Genomic DNA, 14,911 nt, shown 5'->3' on the forward strand with positions numbered 1-14,911 from the left:
AAACACAGCAGCAGTTTGAAGGAAAAATGAAATATTAGCAGTAAGGACGAGCAAGTGGGAGACAGTGATTGTGAGACGAGATTTAGCAGTAGGACCGAATTAAGGGGCCTGTAGCTATGGCACAGGGGACAATGACAGAGGGATAAAAAAAGATAATGAAGATGAGCAGGGCTGAACGAGTGAGTGACAAAGGGCTACTGGGAGTGGATGGGTTTAAGAGTTTCGGCGATGGACTAGAGGGTGGGTCATAGGTAGGGGAGATTTTGGGAATTTGAGGTAAGTTGCGTTTTACAAAAAGCGCGAATATTTTTTCATGCCAAAAAATTTTTTTAAAGATGCCGGGAAAGGTAGAGTGAGGCAGCTGGTACCACATTTAAAGTCAGAGTCTTTTAAATAAATAATTATAAGATATTCACATTTTTGTGCTCCTACAGGAACATTTTTCCGCTGGCTACTCAACTGACACTACTCAATTGACACTGCACACTGCCAGCGCAATGCGGCCAGACAAAAGACTCGCACGCTGCTTGGGATAAATGGTCGGTCTCGCCGCCATGACTAAATAATCGCACAGCAGTAAGTATTCACGTGTATTGTGCCCTGCCGTTATGGGTATGTACCGTTGAAAAATGATTCAAATGGATCTAAGCACTATGGGAATTAACATCTGAGGTCATCAGTCCCCTAGACTTAGAACTACTTAAACCTAATTAACCTAAGGACATCACACACATCCATGCCCGAGGCAGGATTCGAACCTGCGACCGTAGCAGCAGCGGGGTTCCGAACTGAACCGCTCGGCCACCGCGGCCGGCTTTATCGTTGAATAATCGGACCAACTACGTCATGTGGGTTAACCATCCCTGACAGCGACCGTACCCAGATCAATAATTATAGTCAAACCAATAAGATTAAATAGCTAATTACAGTGTTGCACCATTGTTAGGTTAACGAAGGATTAGTACAATACTTCTAGATAAGGTAACACACAGAATAATCGCCAAAGAAGACAGAGCAGCGGTACATCAGGTTCTTTTAAGGCAGTCAAGAGGGCGGATGCCACTCAGTCACGACCTTAAGGAAATCATTACAAACCACGATTCCACTCCCAGAATCGACTGTCCATCCAACAAAAAAATTTTTAGAGTAATATTGACGCATGGGTTGTGTGTGGACTGACACAAAATGCCATATGACACATGTTCTTCAGATTACATTGTCAATATCACAGTATAAGACGTTGTCCGCTAGGCTCCATTTTAAACTTTTTCTTAGTTTTACGCCCTCTGGCAGCGCGAGGTTGGACTTGACAAGATGGAAGTTGCGAGCTATCTGTACCCCTGAACTACGGTATTCATAAATGGAGAACGAAATACATTCTAAGACAAAAAAACAGGCATTGTGAAGGAATTACTTGAATGGGACAGATATCGGCAGACATGACGTACATGAACATATAAACAAGTGATTACAGTTTCAGAAAAAAATGGACGATTTATTCAAGAGGAAGAGCTTCACAAATCGAGGTAGTCAATAACCTCCGGTCCCTATGCAAGCAGTCCTTCGGCTAGGCATTGGTTGACAGAGTTGCTGTATGTCCTCCTGAGGGATATCGTGCCAGTTTCTGTCCAACTGGCGTGTTAGATCGTCAAAATTCCGAGTCAGTTGGAGGGCCCTGCCCACAATGCTCCAGACGTTCTCATCTGAGCAGCGATCAGGCGAACCTGATGGCCAAGGCAGGCTTGAAGACAAGCAATAGAAACTCTCTCCCTGTGCGGGCCAGCATGTAGGCCCAGGATAGCTCGATATGAAGGGCAGCAAAACGTGGCGTATTATATCGTAGACGTACTGCTCTGCTGTAAAGGAGCCTCAGGTGACAACCAGAAAGGTCCTGCTATGAAATGAAATGGCACCCCAGACTACCACTCCTGGTTGTCGGGCAATAGCGCGGGTGACTCCTCACTGTACACAGTTCTACTCCAGTCAATGAATTCCTGGCCGTCGACCTATCTGGAGATGCTACAGACGGTGGTGGGATACTAACCTGACTGCCCCCCCCCCCCCCCAATAAGGCTTGACAACCAGGAGACAGTTCTACTCCAGCCAATGAATTCCTGGCCGACGACCCGTCTGGGTACGCTCCGGACAGCTGTGGGATACCAACTTGACTGTCCCCCCCCCCCCCATACCCCCATAAGGTCCGACAACAAGGAGTGATGGTGTGGGGTGCCCTTTCATTTCATAGCAGGAGCCTTTGGTTGTCACCTGCTGCAGCCTCACAGCTCAGCAGTATGTCCACGATACTGTAGTCCCATTTTGGTTCAAATGGCTCTGAGCACTATGGGACTTAACATCTGAGGTCATCAGTCCCCTAGAACTTAGAACTACTTAAATCTAACTAACCTAAGGACATCATACACATCCATGCCCGAGGCAGGATTCGAAACTGCGACCGTAGCAGTCGCTTGGTTCCGGACTGAAGCGCCCGTTGCATTAATACGATTCTATATGCATTCCCTAAGAGTAGATACCTAAATAAACGTTATAGTGTCCCTTTTGAAATATTCAAGCCGATTTATTTGAAGTAAATAATAAAAGGACTCTGAATAATATTATATGGACATAAACGACAAATTAATTATGAAAATTTATTAAATTAGCTTCAAAGAAAGACTATATCGATTGCAATGTAACAAAAAGACATTATTTATATTAGATGATATCGTAGTGCATTATTATCATTGTCATTATATATAAGAGAAAAAAAGATATTTAAAATCACTTCGAGTCAGATCATTTCTTCTGCTGTATGTAAGGTACGCTTGCTATTGTAAAGCGGTAGCTTTTGTTCTATTTGTTCTCGTACGTAGCGAATAATTCAAGTGCGTATTCTATGCTTAGTGTAAATATATTTACAAAAAGTAAGTGCATTGTGTTACTTAAAGAACCCCTGCAAACAATTCTTCCTGAAGTAGCGTGTAGCGGTGATCTTTGACTGTCCACAATTGGCCGCCATTACGAGGCATATTTAAATTTATTTTTTTGTGTAACATATCACCACAGCCGGAGCAGAAAGAAACATTTCAAGTTATTCAATTAACTAAAGTTCAAAGCTTCGCCTAGAGCATTTGAAATAATGTGTAGGGAGCCTGGCGCTCATTTGAAACATAATTTAATATTTATCTTTGGCCTCCTACAAATCAATATATATATTCCCTTTCTTGTGTTTCACGTAATAATAATAATAATTAATAACCACAGAAAGGAAGGGATAATATAACGTCCTGCAAAGTTTGTAACTCCCAAGGAGTTCACCTTCGATCTTGATGGTGTGAACCTTTTGTGATCACTGTGGCGCGCCATTTTTTATTCGATGTTAATGGTGTAAGTTAATGGTTTGTTTTGAACATTTCTTGAAGTCCTCGACCTCCATTATGTGAAGTGTATTGCATACATCCCATAGAAGGTTGATCTCTGATCCTCTCGGACACTCCTTTTTCTGTCGTCCTCCCGATGCTAATAGTGAGTCATTAGCAGCTAATATTTTCATGTCATAATTGTTAAGATAACACATTCAAATGAGTTTCACTAAAGATTAAACTCGTGAGCCCGCAATCAAAGGTTTCCTTGTTAGAGTGTATCTTTCCCAGCAGAAGGTTATTTCCAGGCGCTGGTAACAGAGCATGTAGTTTCAGGATCAAGTCCCATGTCGCCAGCGAAAAACTTACGACGCTATATTTTGGAAGACTATTGCGCACAGTCACAGTAAATTCACGATAATTTCAAAGCAAAATTGTCGCCACGCACTTCTTTACAGATTTTGCCGGAGCTGTGGAGTAGCGCTTTTGACATGTCGCATGTTCATAAGTCCAGCTGCTAAAAATATTGTAACGCTTAGAATATATTTGTGTCCCAGTTCACCGAGCCACGTCAGCGAGCCAGGATTTTGTCATCCTTGTAATATAGTGTCATCCCGACAACAGCGTGCTTAAACGTGAATCATAAAGTCTTGCCTAACGCCCTGTTTCCGTATGGCATTAAACATTGTGATTCTATTAAATTTTTCTGTCAACAACTGTATGAAGTGAGATGTAAGGAACCGGAATGATATCGACGCCGAACAAATTTGTATAACCACATGGAAGCATGTTCATATTATCCACCTAACCATTACAACTTTGTGCCACTAAGTACAGCTCATTCACAGTTTTTATGACAGAACAAAGTACTTTATTGACATCGTCCCTTGTACTGCTATATAATATTTCCTAGTGTTCGTATAAAGTGATACAAGGAAGAGCTAAAAGAGAATGTTTCCGCTGTGAGAAGCATTCTGCTCCTCCTCATTACTAATTAAAAGATGTAATCAGCCCTCAAATAACCTCAGCCGTGTTCCACAAGAAGATATCGTTTCGAAATGAGAAACGTTCCGGCAAAATGAGAGAAAATACTTTGAGGATTCGACCCTTTAAACGGAGCGTTGTTCATCAACGGCTACTTTAGGCATACAGTTTAAAGTAGGACGAGGAAAGAAATAATTATTGCGGTCGAGAATCTGATTAATCCGCTGTAGTATACTAGATCATGATACAAACTTCAGTGGTAATGGTGGTGGTGGTGGTTAGTGTTTAACGTCCCGTCGACAACGAGGTCATTAGAGACGGAGCGCAAGCTCGGGTTAGGGAAGGATTGGGAAGGAAATCGGCCGTGCCCTTTCAAAGGAACCATCTCGGCATTCGCCTGAAACGATTTAGGGAAATCACGGAAAACCTAAATCAGGATGGCCGGAGACGGGATTGAACCGTCGTCCTCCCGAATGCGAGTCCAGTGTGCTAACCACTGCGCCACCTCGCTCGGTCAGTGGTAATGGAGTAGGGTGAATGTGTTAGGTATTTCTTTCGGGTGGGTACCAGAGGTAATGATTCATGAAAATCACCTCAGCTGTGTTTTTACACAGTTATTGTGTTACGACTTCAGGGAGCCTAGCGGTGCTGAAGATGTTCAGCCAACATCGATTAATATTTTGTTTGAATTTTACTAACACGGTGTCCTTTCTTCATTCATCGAAATTGTTCTCGTATTTTTCCTTCGTTTGTTCATAGTGATTTTCCGTCGTAGATGCCAAATCGTAACGTTTTCCAACGAGTATCACAGCCCTTCTAGTGTCTCTTACATTTGTATTTAATTATTTTCCTTATTTTCTTTAAAAAATCTTTTTCTATCTGCATGGTTGTCTTCCTCACATGTTTAATGAACATTACACTTCTATTGGTTGCTTGATCTACAACATCCGCAAGTGAATTACGGAACGTAAATCCTTGCAACCAATCACGAGATTTGATTCATATACTTGACAACTTTGCACTGTCAGCAGATTTTTTGCTCGAACATATTGCTTTCCTTCGTGTGCCCTTGCCGCCTGAACGTCGAATCCATTTACAAACCCTCTCCGCTTATGCATTTTCATATTACTTTGAGATATAGTTGTGTTTCCTAGAACCAACTGTATCGTGTTGTCACATACCTTTGCATGGCAAAATATAACTATACTGTGATAAAGGTTATAAGTACTTAAGTCATTGGTTCTCAGAATTGCAAGTACGTTATTCGTCGTTATACATACTATGTTGCTATAAATCTGTGTTGTCTGATGGACATTAACATAGCAAGTGAGTTTTCTTGGAGGTCTACCAGGAAGTTCCATAGCGATGTATACTCAGATGCAATGCCCATGGTTAATTCGTCCAGAGAAATTTCTATTTGTATATAATAAGTACTTGTGCCTTCACTTGACGGTGACGTTGGAGAAACGTTGCTGATTTCCTTCCCCATAATTCTGCAGTCTTCTCACGTCGATTACGTCATATGCTTCTGTTCGGAATCGTAACAAATATTGGATGGGTGTTTTAGCATATATTCTAGCAAGACTCTGAAGCATCTAGAACAATATCGTGTACAAATGTGACTATCAGGACCTAAGACACCTCTAGTACCCCTGGGAGTGATCTAGGGTTGGGACGGGTGGTATCTAATACCAAGCGTGATTGTGGAACACCTGGAAGAATTTCACCCAGACCTGATACACAAATAACTCTGTGATAAATACTGCAGGTCTTGAGCAACCTTAACGCCACTGCTGGAGCAGTGGGGGATATACACTACATTTAAAAATCTAAATGACCGATATTAGTTACCAGTCACTAGTTTTCGAAGTCGTTAGGCTGATAAAATGACACTCATAATGAGATTCATCCTTACGTGTTTGGGGCGGCGGTAGGAATAGAGTTAGGCAAAGATAATCGAAAACTTTGAAAGATATTGTGGAATCTGTAGCTATATGGGCCAGTACGTTATTTGGTGACAGTTCTGATGAAATTTGAATTTAATAGAATGGAATTAATAGAACTTTCTGAATGAATTCTTTTAGAAATGAACTTTGCAGAAATCCAAGATAGAAATAAATATGCAGGATCCCGCTGAACTAACACCACATTGTCATTTAGTTAGAGTGAGGTTATTGAAATGTAGCACTGATTCTGGGTCCACTAAAAATTTGTAATGCTAAAATAACTGTGTATAATGAAAATGCTGGGCAATATAACTGAAGCGATTAATTTAATACGAAAACGGCAGGGTGAGACTCCTTTTTAATTTTAAGAGACTCCAATTTCCAGTGAAGCTTGGGTTCCTGGCCGCGATCGATAGTATATTAAATATCGCATGGTGGTTTTGAGGTTGCGATGATTTTGGAGCGGGAAACCTTATGTTGGATGCTCGAAGGGTGGTTCTCCAAGAAAACGCTTACCACTTCTCCAGAAGGGAAAACTAAAAACGGTTTTATAACCAACTTCTGTGCTTACTTAACACTGTAGCAAGTTTGAAACCAATTTTACTTTAAGAATTTTTTTGTAACAATAAAAGTCGACTTTCCCATGTGTGTGCCCTTTTTGTACTGGCGTTTTATTTTAGTGCAGATAACTGAAAAAGACGTGTAACTAGGCGATGAAGTTTTTTAAATACCTAAAAGGAATCCAGTACCAAGTACACAAAATATTACGTTAACGTCACTTATACTTTCAGTTAGCTGCTCAAGGACAGCGAGATTTTTTGCGTACAGGTAAGCAGTTTGTGAATCACAAATGCGTTGATAGTTTACATTGGAAGACAGAAGTACATGATCAATTACAACGCAAGTTATGTCAGATTGGAGTAATACATGATTTGGATTAATTGTTGCACTTGTGGAATTCACAGCTAAATACATGTTTAAATAGGCTGAGAATGGTCAGATTGCCCTCTCATAAGACTGTAGTGTTGAAGCCTAAATTATTCACTGCTTAAATGCATTCGTAGCTTGCAAAATGCTGAAAAAAATGAAAAAATGTAGTATTCCCTCCCCGTTACACCACTATTTCGGTCTCTTGGTTGTATTTCTGCCAACAGTATCGTTGCAGAATAGTAATATAGCTAACATTTCCGTCATCTCCCCGCCTAAGAACTCGGATACTCCTGGGAACCACTGAGTGAACCTAGAAAGCCCCATTGTCTGCACAGGGGCAGCCGGCTACCGTTACTCCATTCTTGTCGCAGCAAGTTTCCCACTGAACAAAAGGGGTAGAGATGTACTCTACCTCAGAAGCTTCTAACAGGCATCGTCGTCTGTGCTGCACAGTAAGACACAACCTATTTTATGGAAGCTTACATGCTCATGGGAAAAAAAAAGAGAGTGGAGAGTGAGCTGTGTGTGTGTGTGGGGGGCGGGGGGGGGGGGGGGGGGGCGGAAATGTAGGTATGCATTTAAGTAACTCAACAAAGAGGTTATTAAAGTCTTTGTAAAAATGGTCTGAGATAAATTAGGTTAACACAGATAAAAGTAAAACTGAACCTGCTCTTTCCCATTTCAGCTCTCTCTCTTCTCTAAAACGCGGAATATATGACTGTAAAAGTTGTCTGTTCTAAAACCTGAATACAAGACTATGACAAAGTTTTAATTAAATGACCATTAACTATGACGACTGACTACTTACAACAAACGTGAATTAGGCAGCCACTCAGATAACATATTAAAATATCTTTTACAGAAATTTGGGAAAAATCGAACATTTTTTGGAGAAATCTATAATCAGATACCACACACATCTCTTTAGCTAGTAATATAGAGGGCAGATTGTCTGATGAATTAGGCGCTCCTGTTCAAATGGCTCTGAGCACTATGGGACTTAACATCTGAGGTCATCAGGCCCCTAGACTTAGAACTACTTAAACCTAACTAACCTAAGGACATCGCACACATCCATGCCCAAGGCAGGATTCGAACCTGCGACCGTAGCAGCAGCACGGTTCCGGACTGAAGCGCCTAGAACCGCTCGGCTAGGCGCTCCTGTCTTGTCTAAAAAAAATTCACAAAATAGAAGCATCGTATTGAAATCTGTATGCAATTACCAAAGTACTCCCGCCAGTGCTGGAATTCATACGGCACTGGACTATGCCCCACTCGTCGGCCTGAATGGCTGAAGAGAGGTATGTCTCTGCCGAGTAGATTTTACCAGCAGCGGCATACTTACGGTCCAACAGTTTCGCTTTCTCTTCTTGCCATTAATACATGACTCGGTATCTCAACAACGAGGAGCATGTAGAAGAATGATGCACTGAACCACATGATTTGCAGGCCAAGTTTCCTTGGCTTTTCTGAGTTTCCATGTGCCCGCTTACCGAGCAGAATGGTATCACTTTCCCAGCTTTTTTTGTGGAGAAGGGGAAGTGTCATCGGTTCTTTAAGTAGTTCGATACGACCCGACATTTTGCCGGAAACCGGACTGGTATTCATCTAAAAGTTTATTTGGTGTTAAACGATCAGTAAGCTGTTCGTCAACTCTGTATTCTGAGGCAATGGATAGTGGTAGTAGAATGCAAATAGGTTTGTAGTCGGAAGGCTGTTTGGTAGATACATTCATGCGTAATAGTTTTGAGTCTCTGCTTCCAGACCGTTGGAAAGATGCTGGGGGTCAGAGAAGGGTTAAAAATGTCCGTACGTTCTAGAAAGTTACTGTGCGATTAAGATCGGATGATTTAGCGGGTAAGCTTTTGTCAAACAAGGAACTTAGTTGTTGCCATCTTGGAAGCGGGGTTGTCCACAGCGCAATCATGGAGATGTTAAAGAATGAGCAACACTTAAGCTAGTCACCGTCAACTTTGAAATAAACATCCTGATTTGTGGTCACGGTATGAATGGGTCCAAGTGACGGTACGAGGTATACCTTCGGCCTGAACTATACGGTCCACATATTGGCGGTTGAGAATTTCACTGGACCGTCGGTCCACTCGACGCCTTGCATGATTTGAATACGTGCAAAATCGTGACAATACTGCACTCCTCCGTCAGGACATTTCTTGTGTTTCACCCATTGAAGGTTCCACTGTGAGCAACGAGATACTGAGCTCCAAGTGCCCAATGTATTGTTCGCTTGGAAACTGGTTGAGACAAACCTACATCCTCAGGTGGCAGCAATTTCATATAGATTCTCGCTGACAAGGCGTCACGTTCATCTTCTGTCCCTGTGGGTAGTAGCCATTTTACGACCATCGCCATTACGCCATGTCACACACTAGCGATTGGAACATATTGCTTGAAGATACGTAGCACAGTACGGTTCGAAACACCAAGAACTTCATTCATGGTTCGATCATTGACTCGTCCAAGCACGATTGTTCCCACATTATATAATCAAAAGTATCCGGACATCTATTAGTGAATATGCCCACATTTCGCCTTGATGACGTTTGAAGTCCACTGGAGACACTTCCAATGGAGTGTGGTAGCCCATTGACTCTCAAGAGCCGAAACTGAGGAAGGAAGTGATCTCGGACGTTGGGGTATAGAGCGAAGTCGACGTTCCAGCTCATCCCAAAGGTGTGCCATTCGGTTCAGGTCGAGACTCCGGACAGGACATCCCATTTCAGGGATGTTATCGCCCACAAACCACTGCTTCACAGTGGCTACAGATGTTGGATTGTCGTGCTGATACAATCATATTCTCTGAATTGTTCCCATATTGTAGCAATTACAAAATGCTCCAAAATATATTTATATCCTTCCGAATGTAGCGTTTCCTTAAGCACGATAAGTGGACCACACCCTAATCACGAAAACATCCCCATACCTAACTCCACTTCCTAAGTACTTCAATGTGGGCACTAAATCATGGCAGGTAACGTTCTCCAGGCATTCCCAGGCCCAAATTACAAAATGCTGTAAAATATATTTATGTCCTTCCGAATGTAGCGTTTTCTTAAGCACGATAGGTGGACCACACCCTAATCACGAAAACATCCCCATACCTAACACCACTTCCAAAGTACTTCAGTGTGGGCACTGCATCATGGCAGGTAACGTTCTCCAGGCATTCCCAGACCCAAATTCGTCAATCCGGTTTTAAAAGTAGAGCGTGATTCATCACTCCAAATCACTTGTTTCCAGTCATCTACTGTCCAGTGATGTCGCTCTTTAAGCTAACTGAAGTGACGCCTAACACTGAATACAGAAATAGGTGGCCTATGAGGAGCTGCTCGACAAATGTACCCCATTCTTTCTAACTTTCTACATAGAGTCATGCTGGTAGCACCATGGACTTCACAGTTTTGCAACCACCCTACGCAGTGATCAACTGTCCTTGTCCGTCCCTGTTTAGCCGTAGCTGTTCTATCACATTTCCACTTCACATTCACAGTACAAACAATCGACTTGGGAAGCTTTACAAGAGTGGAAATGCACATGAAAGATTTGTTGGTTAGGTGACATGCAACGACTAATCCACGGTCGAAGACACTGAGATCTGCTGACCGAACCGTTCTGCTATTACTGGGTCTCTACTGACGACACAATACTCACTGCCGTCTTTTATACTAGTGAGTCCGCCTGTCGTGACAAATACCGTATTACATAGAGGCGTCCGGATATTTTTGATTAGACAGTATGTGTGCCATTCTGTCACGTCTCCATACTCACATATCTCACTGTAGTGATTCAAAAATGTTTCAAATGGCTCTAAACACCATGGGACAACATCTGAGGTCATCCGTCCCCTAGACTTAGAACTACTTAAACCTATCTAACCTAAGGACATCACGCACATCCATGCCCGAGGCAGGATTCGAACCTGCGACCGTAGCAGCAGCGCGGTTCCGGACTGTAGTGATTCCATACAAGCGGCTGGCAAGTACTTACCACTGTATTTCCATGACGTGCATCAGCCATGGAGAGACACATAACCGCCTTGTACCTGCTCTGCACCACCTGCTTTGTTCCAAAGTCACCAGTGTGCTCTCTTATGGGGGTGACCAATATTTCGTACGGTTAGCTTACATTCATACCACGTTCAGCCGTAAAAATGGCTGTATGGATGAACAATCCTTTTTCAACACTATAAGAGTATGTTCAGGTTCTCATTACATCTAGGAAATACATACAAGTCCGCTATTACTTCGATTATTTACAGCTCCATTTTCTACATTCACTCATTCACCCTCTACAACCCTCTCTAGTAATATGGAAGTCATTTGCTGCTGTCTTAACAGATGTCCTACCATCTTGTCCCCTCTTCTTATCAGTGTTTACCTTGTAGTTCTTTCCTCGCCGATTCTACTGAGAATGTCCTCATTCTTTACGTTATCAGTCCGTCTAATTTTCAACATCTCAAATTCTTTGATTTTCTTCTATTCCGGTCATCCCACAGTCCATGCTTCACTACAATACAATGCTGTGCTCCAAACGTACATTAGAAGAAACTTCTTCACCAAGTTAAGGCCTATGATTGACGCTAGCAGACTCCTGTTGGCCAGGAATGCCCTTTTTGCCAGTACTAGTCTGCTGTTTATGTCCTTCCTCCACCCGTTATGGGTTATTTTGCTGCCTAGACAGCAGGCGACTTCATCTTCTTCGTGATCCCCAGTTCTGATTTTTTTCTGGCTGTTCTCATTTCTATTACTTCTCATTACTCTCGTCTTTCCTCGATTTACTCTCAGTACATTTTCTGTACTCATCAGACTATTCATTCCATTCAGCAGATCATGTAATTCTTCTTCACTTTCACTGAGCAGGCCGAGCGGTTCTAGGCGCTGCAGTCTGGAACCGCGCGACCGCTACGGCCGCAGGTTCGAATCCTGCCTCGGACATGGATGTGTGTGATGTCCTTAGGTTAGTTAGGTTTAAGTAGTTCTAAGTTCTAGGGGACTGATGACCGTCCCATTGTGCTTAGAGCCATTTGAACCATTTGATTCACTGAGCACAGCAATTTCGTGAGTGAATTTTATCATTGATATCCTTTCACCCTAAATTTTTATTCCGAACTTTAATCTTTAATTTATTTGCGTCATTACTTCTTCGATATATAGATCGAACAGTAGGTGCGGAAGACTAAATCCCTGTCTTATAGGCTCTTTAATCTGTGTACTTCGTTCTTGGTCTTCCACTCTCATTGTTCCTACTTGATACTTGTACGTATAGCATATTACCTGTCTTCATCTAAAGCTTACCCAGTTTTTCTTAGAATTTCAAACATCTTGCACCAACTTACGTTGTTGAATGTTATTTATAGGTCGACAAATCGTTGCTTCCATTCTCAACCGCAACGTCAGAATTGCTTCTTTGGTACCTTTACCTTCCTAAGGCCAAACTGATTGTCATCTAACACATCCTCAATTTTCTGTTCCATTCTTCTGTACATTACACTTGGCAGCAGCTTGGATGCATAAGCTGTCGAGTGGTGCGATAAATCTCGCACTTGTCGGCTCTTGCCATCTTCCAAGTTGAGTGGCTAATTTTTTTCCGAAAGTCTGATGGTATATCGCCAGTCTCATACCTTGTACACCAACGATAATGATCGTTTTGTTTTCACTTCCCCGTATAATTTTAGAACTTCCGATGGAACGTTATCTATCACCACTATCGTCCGGCAACGAAGTTCCGAGAGGATATAACACTGGTGTCTCCCAGTCTGCCGTCATCGTGTCGTTGGATCGTCTCAGGATTGATAATACAGTGTGTGATCGAACCTTGTTTGTTCCAAGTTTGTACGGAAAACCCCAAACATCTGTTACCATTTGGTCCTTAAAGTACGCCTTCCATTTTTCCACTCTTGTTTCGTGTAGTACTTCTTTATATTGTTGTTTCACTGTTTGATAGAATCTCAGCCTTTCTTGTCGTTCTACTTCCTCTAAGGACCTTTTGTAGCATTTCCTCGTCTGTCTTGCTCTTAAGGACTGTAGGGCGGTTCTACAGGGACGTTTGAGCCCTTTTGAGTTCCTAAAAAATCTTGAGATCGCCTTGTCTTTTGCCGTCTGCAACGCTAGCACCAATTCGTCCTCTTTGGCACCAACATTAAATCAGCTTCCTTGCAGTCATTGTATCTCGAATTCTGGCTTTAAAAGTTCGCAGTTCGCTTTGCGTAGATTGAATGGTTGCCTGAAATGGGTGTTGGCATCTAAGTCATTATCTCCGTTTGTAATTGTGAAATAAATGATATTATGGTCACTTATTGTTAAGTGCATCACAGACCATCCATTTGATGAAGTTGTCACTAAGTTTAAAGTTTGTGAAAGTGTTCAAATTATTAGACTGAAGACACTTTTTCCAAAACTTAACATTCATCATACATTTACGTCCACATACAGATCATATTTGTACATTCAATACTTTGTATACATGCCTTGGTCTCAATCAATATTTTTATCCTGTTTGGCATAGTTTGTATTAACTTTTCATATGACATTTTAATATCATTGTCATGGTACCATATTTCTTCTGGTTTCTCCATGAGATCTTGTTTGGTGATTATTGCAAATTTCCTTATCCTCTGTTTCACAATAGCCCATAAATTTTCAGTTGGGTTCATATCAGGGCTATTCCCTGGCCAGAGCAATACTTTCAGTTGCTTTTCTTCCAAGTACTTGGAAACACTTTTGGCTTTGTGGCAAGGTGCCCCATCACGCACAAAAATGGCATTTTTATTAGGAAACCACTCACTTATTTGTGGGAAAAGTTCCTTCTCAAGGATTTCTTTATATCGTTCTTGGCTCGTTGTCCCTTCATCAATGTGTAATCCCCCAGTACCTTTCACGGGCATCACAATCCAGACCATAACGGAAGTTGGATGCTTCACCCATTGCTGCACACACTCAGCTTTGAACTGTTCTCCAGGTCTACGACGAACATACTGGCTGCTTTCTTCCCTCATAGTGAATACAGATTCAGCACTGAAGCATACCTGAAGCATGTGTAAAAAATTGCAAGTTAGGAAATTTGGGATTTGTAGCATAGGAGACCTCACCAGTCCCAAAATTCAAATGTGTATTTCTTCAGTATCAATAAAACATCTTAATTTCAAGCCAAAACTCCTAACTTTAGCGATCAGACAAACTTAATTTACATATCATTGCACATACCTTATCCCAATACTCACTTGTCCATTCCTGAAATTGTTTAGCCCACTGCAATTTTTTGATTTTCATGGCAGGTGTGATTTTCCGTTGTTTCCTTGTTTGCATGCCTTTAAACCACATTCAAACAGCCTCCTCCTCACTGTCACAGGTGAAACTTCAACACCCAAACCTTGCAGCTGATGACTCATGTCTGTAGAAGTAAGTTTACAGTTCATTGTTGGCATGTTTGTAAGTAAGTCTTCTCATTGTTCTAGGACCGATTTTTCTTTTACATCCACATTTTCCTTTCATGTTTGGCTTGTATTCATCACCTTTCTGCACTGAAAGTTTGATTCTGCTGACAGTTTTCTGTGATATTCTCATTCTGTCAGAAATTTCTTGCTGTGTGTAACGATTTTCAGCAAGAAGTGCTACCACACCCGAAACTTTCCGAAGTGAAACATCTTTTGTCTTCCCCATAACCTCACTTTCTTTG

Source organism: Schistocerca serialis, chromosome 5 (assembly GCF_023864345.2).
Source record: "Schistocerca serialis cubense isolate TAMUIC-IGC-003099 chromosome 5, iqSchSeri2.2, whole genome shotgun sequence".
In the NCBI taxonomy this organism is placed as follows: Eukaryota; Metazoa; Arthropoda; class Insecta; order Orthoptera; family Acrididae; genus Schistocerca; species Schistocerca serialis.